Raw genomic sequence first — 10040 nt, forward strand, 5'->3', positions numbered from 1 at the left:
CTGGACGTGGGATCTTCTTCTTAGTCTGTTAACCATTGTGGGAAGTCACACACACACACAGACACACACCCAGAGAAGGAAATATTAAAAGGGCAGAATATATTTCCCTAAAGGATTTTAAAAGCAGAAACCAACCCCCAAGTCTCTCTGTCCCAAGCAGAAACCAAGTGTGCAGGAATGCAGATGGGATAATCTTGTCAGGAAGCTGGGATTAGGAAGAAAGATCTCTAGAATCAACATCAGCCACACAGCCCCAGGGAAGCAGGATATAACCCTTGGGACATAATAGGATTAACCCACCACCATCAAGAATACCAGAAAAGCACACCCAGACTCAGGTCAGAATACGTAACACAGGAAATACAAAGCCTAAAACAGGAACAGGAAACAATTCCAAACAAAAGGCTCCAGAGGATATAAAAACCCACTCCCTACATGTGCTCACTCTCTTTTCTTCCAGAGCCATCTTCCTGTCTGGCTCTCCTCTTCAATAAACTGCAACCTTCTTCCTAAAGCTGTCGCCATGTTGTTTATCCCTGCCTTGGATGAATCATGATGAAGACTTTTCCTTCAACCCCATCTATAGAGTGGGATGCCCCCAATATTAAGAGGGTCCTAGTAGATTGTTCAATGTTCCTGAGGTTGACAGCCATGGCAGAAAAGGCCCTCCTCCTGGATCCTGCCAGCTGAAAGTCCTTAGGCAACAGGGTCCACAGCATCCCCCTTCTGCCAGAGCAAGTGGAACAGGTTAATCCCATTGGGGTGAAATGGTTCCTCAGACAAGCTGGATCCATGGCATGAAAGGCTTTCAAGGTCAGAACCAACCCCTTGAATTAGACCCAGAAGCAAACCAGCAACCAGTGCAGATCATGCAACCTAGAACTAAGGAGAAACTTCCTGACAGTTAGAACAATTAACCAGTGGAACAACCTGCCTCCAGAAGCTGTGAATGCTCCAACACTGGAAGTTTTTAAGAAGAGACTGGACAGCCATTTGTCCAAAATGGTATAGGATTTCCTGCCTGAGCAGGGGGTTGGACTAGAAGACCTCCAAGGTCCCTTCCAACTTTTTTTTTAATCTCATTTATATCCCACCCTTCTCCGAAGACTCAGGGCGGCTTACAATCTAAGAAGCACAAATCAATGTGCTTAGCAATAGCCTTCATTCTATGTATATGCCTGCTTATTAGGGCTTTCGCCCCCCCCCCGCAAGCGGCATTATTACAAAGTCAGCTTATTGCCCCCAACAATCTGGGTCCTCATTTTACCTACCTCGTAAGGATGGAAGGCTGAGTCAACCTTGGGCCTGTTGGGACTCGAACCTGCAGTAATTGCAGGCAGCTGGTGTTACTTAAGGAGGCATTAGCCGACTGCTCCAATTATTATTATTATTATTATTATTATTATTATTATTATTATTATTATTATTATTGTTGTTGTTGTTGTTGTTGTTGTTGTTGTTGTTGTTGTTGGACACTCCAGGGGCCCCTAGAACTGTCCGCACCATTGCATTCTGTGCCAACTGTAGCTTCCAAATACTCTTCAATGGTAGCCCCATGGAGAGCAAACTGTAGTAGTCCAGATGCAAGATGACCAAGACATCAGTGACTGAGCGCAGGGTCTCACGATCCAGGAAAGAGGCCTGCTGGCATTTGGATGTGTGCTTCCCTCAACCAGGAGGTAACACTGAATATTCAAGACCAATAGCCCTCAGTAGGTTTGCCCTCTACCGAATGTCTTCAGTTCCCTTTTAAAGGCATCCGTGTTAAACGTCTTCTCCCCATCCTGTGTTATTGACTTCCACTGGTTAATTACGTGCTGTGGGAAGTCTTTGCCTACGCTAAATCTCCTTCCAGTGAGCTTCACTGAATAATCTCGACTTGGAGAATTTTACACAATCTTACAGAATTAACAGAGTTAGGAAGGTCTTCTAGTCCAACCCCCTGCTCCAGCAAGAGACCCCATACAATTTCAGACAAAGGGTTGTCCAATCTGTTCTCAAAAACCTCCAGTGATGGAGCATCCACAAGTTCTGGAGACAGGTCTTCTTCTCTTGGTCTTCTCCTTCTCCTGCTCCTAATCTTCCTTTTCTTCATGCCACGCATGGTTTTTAATTAGATCATACCAATTTCTCGCCAATTTCTTTCTAAGCTAGAGAGTCGCAAATGTCCCTTTTTCACATGAAGTGGGCATTTGAGACCTCTGATGGGGTTTATTTATTTATTTATTTATTTTATTTATTTATTAAATTTTTATACCGCCCTTCTCCCGAAGGACTCAGGGCGGTGTACAGGGCAATAAATATCAAAATGTAAGTACAAAAGTTACAAAAGAGTTTAAAAGAATTAAATAATTATTTTATTTATTTTATTTTAATTCCATTTATATCCCGCCCTTCTCCGAAGACTCAGGGCGGCTTACAAGCTTAGCAGTAGCCTTCATTCTATGTATATGCCTGCTTATTAGGGCTTTCACCACCCCCCAAGCGGCATTATTACAAAGTCAGCTTAATTGCCCCCAACAATCTGGGTCCTCATTTTACCTACCTCGGAAGGATGGAAGGCTGAGTCAACCTGAGTCAATTATGCCCAATATAATACAATACTAAAAGTGTGTTAAAACTAAATCCAACCCCAAACCCATCAGACCAGGCCAGATTGTTCAAATAAATAAGTTTTTAAATCGCGCCAGAAGGAGCGAAGGTCGGGAGCCATCCGGAGCTCAGCCGGCAAGCAGTTCCACAGGTCTGGCGCGCCCACAGAGAATGCCCTCCCCCTGGGGGCCACCAATCGACATTGTCTGATCGGAGGCACCCTGAGGAGGCCCTCTCTGTGGGAGCGCACTGGACAGAGGGAAGTTGATGCCGGCCGCAGGTGCTGCCATAGGTAATCCGGACCCATGCCATGTAGGGCTTTGTAGGTCATTACCAGCACCTTGAATCTCACCCGGAGGGCAACTGGCAGCCAATGCAGCTCGCGGAGCAGAGGTGTAACATGGGAGTATCGGGAGACCCCCAACACAACTCGTGCGGCTGCATTATGCACCAGTTGAAGCCTCCGGGTTACCCTCCTCTGTATTTGTTCCAACTCTATTATGTTTGTTATTGATAAAGGACAATAGCTCAGGTGTTGAACTGAGGGGTCCTTAGTGCTCTCTGAGTTTGGTTGTTTTGTTGTAGATGTTTCATTATCCAACTAGGTAATATCATCAATGCTCTAGATCAGACATGTCAAACACAAGGCCCGGAGGCCAGAGCTGGCCCGCGAAGTGGTTTCATGCGGCCCGCGAAGCCATCCTGGAAACAGTGAGGGAACGGCCCCCACTGCCTTGGCCCTGGCCCAGAGACCCTCCTTCTGCCAGAGACCCTCAGATCTGTCCCACTCCTGCCCAGGCCCCCATAGGCACCCTTGATGCGAACGATGTAGAGCTGGCCATGCCCACCCAGTAGGCCATACGCACTCTAGCCACGCCCACCCAGTAGGCCACACCCACCCTGGCCACACCCACCCCAGCCCCCTGAGGGCAACCGCAATGCTCATGCGGCCCTCAATGAAATTGAGTTTGACACTCCTGCTCTAGATGTAGTAGTACATACAACAGTAATGAATTATAGTAAATGATAGTAAAAAAAAAATAATTTTCTGATCCACGCATACCCAAACGTCTACACCTGACAACAATACACACTGGAGCAAGAGTAATGCTGGCCTTGTTGCACGAGATAATTTTGTCTACAAATGAGACAGCAGCAACCAGCAATCTTCACAGCCTTTCTGTGTCAGACCTGCCCCAATCTGATCCTTTAGGAAAGAAAGGCCCTTGACTCCATTTGGTTAAACCAAGGGGTTCTTTTACTAAGCATGTTGGTTGCAGTAAAGTCAAGCCAGCTCTGAAATCTCCCGTCCTCTCTAGATACAAAAATGAAGGGTAGGTTTGCCCACGGCCCATCTCTCCCCCACTTGACCAGTCCCTTTCCAGTCAACCAGTCGCCAAGATGTTTTGAGAACCATGAGGTGTTTGGGGGTAATCCTCATATTTCTCAGGATGCCTTGACTGGGTGAGGCTGCTACAAACAGGATCCAGCTGCTCCAGTCCTTATCACCTGTCATTCCCCTCCTCCCCTCCTGATTTCCTATCACGTACATACAAAGCTTTATTGCCTTTACCTCCTTTCCTCCTTCTTCCCCTTTCATCCTTTGATGGCAGGATGCCTGTGAGGTGCCAAGCCGAAGTGGTTTACTTAGTCCCTGTGTCACTTAGTGATCATTTCACCGGTACAAGGTGAAGTTGCTGAACAAGGACTATCTGAATTCCAGATGCAGATCTACCATATATTAATCCAATAGTAACTGGATTAATTAACTGAAAGGGGTGGGATGCAGACCAGGAGAATCGCCATGCCCCCATAAGGAAGCGCCAGGATTTTTCCAGGAGGGCTGGCATACTAATTCCAATTTGATTAAAAATCAGTGTGGGTAATAATAACATCAGCATTCTCCTTAATGGATGTTTTCGTCATCAGAACTTTTCTTTAATGTATTTATTTTATTTTAATTCCATTTATATCCCGCCCTTCTCCGAAGACTCAGGGCGGCTTACAAGCTTAGCAGTAGCCTTCATTCTATGTATATGCCTGCTTATTAGGGCTTTCACACACACACCCCAAGCGGCATTATTACAAAGTCAGCTTAATTGCCCCCAACAATCAGGGTCCTCATTTTACCTACCTCGGAAGGATGGAAGGCTGAGTCAACCGGCTTAATGGTTCCTAGGCTAGATTAAAATTTATTTATTATTTAGCAAGTGTGACGAATGTAGTCGGGATTCCCAAGACGGAGGGGCTGCATTCTAGAGGAGCAAGAGACAACTCAGTTTGGATAGTTTGTGTGTGAGAGAGAGGGTGAAGACAGCTCCTCCCTAATAGCTCCCACAGTATATGCTTCAGGGGTTGGTAGTTTGCTTTAGTTTGGCAAGATTCTGTCTATAGGTAAGGAACAATAAAGAAATCTCTTTGGAAGAATCGCAATGTGTGTTTCTTGGTTTTTGAATCCTGACACCAAGATCCTTAACAACAAACAATATGTTGCTCAGGTGTTAACATTCCAAAACATTTTGGATACACCTATAACAGGTTGTTCAAGCATGGTCCTCACTGAGATCATGGAGAGAAAAATAGGAATGGGGGGAGGGGGAGGAGGTTATCTCTAATGACACTAACCTTTAATTTTTCTATTGGTATGTTCTTTCTGAATATCTTTAATGACTTGTGAAACTGTTTAATTCATGCCTCTTTTCCAGAAAAACAAAAGCTGGTGGGAGTCCATTTCTCCAAGCCATTTCATTAAATTCTCCGTGAGAGGAGCATGGGTAGGTTGAGAATCAATGGACAGCTTACCTCAGGCATGTCAAACAATGGACAGTTTACCTCAGGCATGTCAAACTCGCAGTATCACGTGACGTCGCGTGACGTATCGGGACTTTTTCCCCATTGCCGGCAATGGGGTGGACGAGGTTTCAGCGTGACGTATCCGGTTTGACATGCCTGGCTTACCTCATAAACAACAACTTAGTCCAGAAGAAGAGAAATCTGGGAAGCAACATTTCAGATCATACCAAGAGACTCCATCTAGAACTCACTAAAAACCAGAGTGGAAAATTCCTGTCGTAGGTAGTCCTCAAATTACGACCACAACTGAACCCAAAATTTCTGTTCCTAAGTAAGACAGTTATTAAATGAGTTTTGCCCTATTTTATGAACTTTCTTGCCACAGTTGTTAAGTGAATCACTGCATTTGTTAAGTTAGTAACACGTAGGTGAATCTGCCTTCCCCATTGATTTTGCTTGTCAGGAGTTCGTAGAAGGGGATCATGTGACCCTGGGACATGGCAACCGTCATAAATATGAGTCAGTAGCAAAGCATCCAAATTTCGCTCACATAACCATGGAGATGCTACAATGGTCATAAGTGCGAAAAATGATCATAAGTCACTTTTTTTCAGTGCCGTTGTAAATTCAAATGGTCACTAAATAAATGGTTATAATTCAAGGAGTATCTATACACTTCACTAGATTCTGTCTTTACACCAGATTAGCATTAAAGCTCTCCTACTGAAATCTATGTCATTCTTCTTCCTCAATCTTGCCAAATCTGTGGAGCTAGAAAATTGCTCCATCAGAGGTGGGTAAATATGTCCTATTTAGGACCTGTGAACTTGGACTCCCAGAATTACTGAGCCTGGCTCAGGAATTCTAGGAGTTGAAGTCCACAGGCCATAAAGGGGCCATCGTTGCCCACCCCTGATCTACACCAAGCCTGCACAACATGTCAAGGCAAAAGGGCTACATTGATACATTGAATTAAATAAATTATAAATCCTTGCAGGCTACACAAAAATACACAGAGTTGTAGAAATGTTGGAGCTGGCAACAGCAAAGAGATTTGAAGGGGTTCCACAACAGGTCTTTTTGGATGTCATCAGCTGTTAATTTACAGCAGGGGTCTTCAAACGTGGCCCTTTTATGACTTGTGGACTTGCTGGCTGAGGAATTCTGGGAGTTGAAGTCCACAAGTCATAAAAGGGCCACATTTGAAGACCCCTGATTTACAGCATGCAGCCAGCAGGCCTTCGATTGTGCAGATCTGATCCACACCATGAGATCTGGAGCACTTCTATGTTTGCTTGGGATCCTTTTTTTCCCCTTCCTGGAGAAATTTATTTATTTATTTATTTATTTATTTGTTTGTTTTTATAAACCGCCCTTCTCCCGAGGGACTCGGGGCAGTGTACAGAGTAAGGTAGGCAAACATAATGAACAGTACTGAAAAACAATGAACAAAACAAAACAAACTGGGACCCCAATTAGAGCTATCAGGCCAGGCCGGACTGCTGGAATAGGTAAGTCTTCAAGTCGTGCCGGAAGGTGCGGAGGTCGGGGGCCATCTGGATTTCAGTTGGTAAGCAGTTCCAGAGGGCTGGCGCACCCACTGAGAATGCCCTCCCCTTGGGGGCCACCAGCCGACATTCCTTGAGCGGTGGCACCCTGAGGAGGCCCTCTCTGTGGGAGCGCACAGGACGGTGGGGTGCTGACATTGGCAGAAGGTGCTCCCGTAGGTAGTCCGGACCCATGCCATGTAGGGCTTTGTATGTCATTGTTAGCACCTTGAACTTCACCCGGAAGGCAACTGGAAGCCAGTGCAGCGCACGGAGGAGAGGTGTGATATCGGAGTATCGGGAGGCTCCCAAAAGTGTCCGTGCCGCTGCACTTTGCACCAGTTGAAGCTTCCGAGTGGATCTCAAGGGCAGCCCCATGTAGAGAGCGTTACAGTAGTCTAGGCGAGAGGTCACAAGGGCATGGGTGACTGTACGTAAGGCATCAAGGTCCAGATAAGGCCGTAGTTGGCGCACCAGTCGAACCCGGGAGAAGGCCCCCTTGGTCACAGCTCCTATGTGATCTTCCAGGGAGAGCTGCGAGTCTAGGAGGACACCCAGGTTGCGGGCCCTATCAACAGGGGGTAGTAACTCATCCCCGATGTTAAGGGATGGGATGCTCTGAGTAACCTGGCTTGCCGGTACGTACAGCCATTCAGTCTTGTCCGGGTTCAGTTGAAGCCTGTTCCACCCCATCCATTCCCGGTCCGCTTTCAGGCAGCGGGACATCACGTCGAGGGCATCACTGATGTTGTTTGGAGTTGAGATGAAAAGCTGGGTGTCATCAGCATACTGATGGTACCCTACTCCAAAGCTACGAATGATCTCACCCAGCGGTTTCATGTAGATGTTGAACAGGAGAGGCGAGAGGACCGACCCCTGAGGGACTCCGCAAACGAGCGGCCTCGGAGTCGACCTCTGTCCCCCTGCCAGCACCGACTGCGAGCGACCCTGGAGAAAGGAGGAGAACCAATGCAGAACCATGCCTCCCACTCCCAGTCCCCTGAGGCGCCGCAGCAAGATACCATGGTCGATGGTATCGAAAGCCACCGAAAGGTCTAATAAGACTAGGACAGAGGAATGGCCCCTGTCCCGGGCTCTCCAGAGATCATTCATCAGAGCGACCAATGCCGTCTCCGTGCTGTAGCCCGGCCTGAAGCCCGATTGGCACGGGTCTAGATAAACCGCTTCATCCAGGACCTGAGGAAGTTGGTGCGCCACCACGCTCTCAACAACCTTCGCAAGGAAGTGAAGATTGGAGACTGGACGAAAGTTATTCAATGAGGATGGGTCCAAGGTGGGCTTCTTGAGGAGAGGTCTCACCACCGCCTCCTTCAAGGCAGTGGGGAAGTGACCCTCACTCAGAGAAGCAGAGATGACCGCCAGGAACCAGCCTCGTGTCCCCTCTCGAGCCGCATAAGCCAGCCAGGAAGGGCACGGGTCCAGTAAGCATGTGGAGGAGCTCAACCTCCTCATAATCCTGTCCACTTCCTTAGGAGTCACAGGATCAAATTCCTCCCAGATGACGTCGACAAGACTGTCCATGTCTTGTTCTTCCAACTCAGCCCAGTTGGAGTCCAGGCCGGTTCGAATCCGAGCAATTTTATCCAGCAGATATTGACCGAATTCCTCGGCTCGACCCTGCAAGGGTTCCTCCCTCACCTCTTGGTTCAGTAGGGAGCGAGTCACCCTGAACAAGGCAGCCGGGCGATTATCTGCGGACGCGATGAGAGTGGAAAAGTAGTTGGATTTTGCCACCCTTATCGCAGCGAGATAAGACCTGGTGAGGATTCTTAATCGCAATCGGTCGGATTCGGATCGACTGGATCTCCAACGGCTCTCTAGGCCCCGTCTCCGACGCTTCATCTGATGGAAGGTTTTAAATCTGCACATAAAATACAAGCACCTAATGAATCTAATCGATGCATAGGTTAATGCATTTAGGGAATTAGCTAAATCAGATGAATATGGAGATTTAGAAGCAGGTATGATTGGAGATCCAACAGTGGGGAATTGCACAAAATATTGTGTGACGGATATCTGCAGGACGATGATTTTATAAAGCAGACGCCATGGTCGGATTATAGGAAAATGCTCAAGAAGAAAGTTGCTTCATTGCAGCAGTGAAAACCATTTCTACGGACACTTCCATCAATTGTGTTCCTCGGAAAATGCGGTAGGAAGGCCAGCAAACTTCAGTTAAAAGGTGTCTGGAGACAGCGTTCCACAAGTCAAGTCAGTCACAGGCAGAAATTTCACTTAACACTCCGGATTATTGCACCATTTCAAAGTACAATGTAACACACTGAATGAGTTATATAGGTTTTTTTTTTAAAAAAAAAAAAACCCACCGAAAATCAACTCAACATGGAAACAGGGTGCTCTTGACAGGACTTAAAGCAACCCCATGCAAGCCATGGGCTACTAGTACAATAGGAAATTCTTGGAGGAAGAACAGTTTTATTGGGGGAAGAGCAGATTCTGAAGAAAACGGAATTGTGAGATCCTTGGTGCTCTCTGAGCTTGGTTGTTTGCTTGCAGACATTTCATTACCCAGCTAGGTAACATCATCAAGCCTTGTGAGTGTGAGGTTTGCTCCCTGTTTTATATACATTGACTCACCTTGCCATTGTTGTGTGTGTGTGTGTGTGTTTCCTTGGTAGTTTCTTGATTAACATACAGGTGAAACTCAAAAAATTAGAATATCGTGCAGAAGTTCATTTATTTCAGTAATGCAACTTAAAAGGGGAAACTAATATATGAGATAGACTCATTACATGCAAAGCAAGATAGTTCAAGCTGGGATTTGTCATAATTGTGATGATTATGGCGTACTGCTCATGAAAACCCCAAATCCACAATCTCAGAAAATTAGAATATTATGAAAAGGTGCAATATTCTAGGCTCAAAGTGTCCCACTCTAATCAGCTAATTAAGCCATAACACCTGCAAAGGGTTCCTGAGCCTTTAAATGGTCTCTCAGTCTGGTTCAGTAGGAATTACAATCATGGGGAAAACTGCTGACCTGACAGTTGTGCAGAAAACCATCACTGACACCCTCCATAAGGAGGGAAAGCCTCAAAAGGTAATTGCAAAAGAAGTTGGATGTTC

This window comes from Vipera ursinii, assembly GCF_947247035.1.
Source record: "Vipera ursinii genome assembly, chromosome: 3".
Lineage (NCBI taxonomy): Eukaryota > Metazoa > Chordata > Lepidosauria > Squamata > Viperidae > Vipera > Vipera ursinii.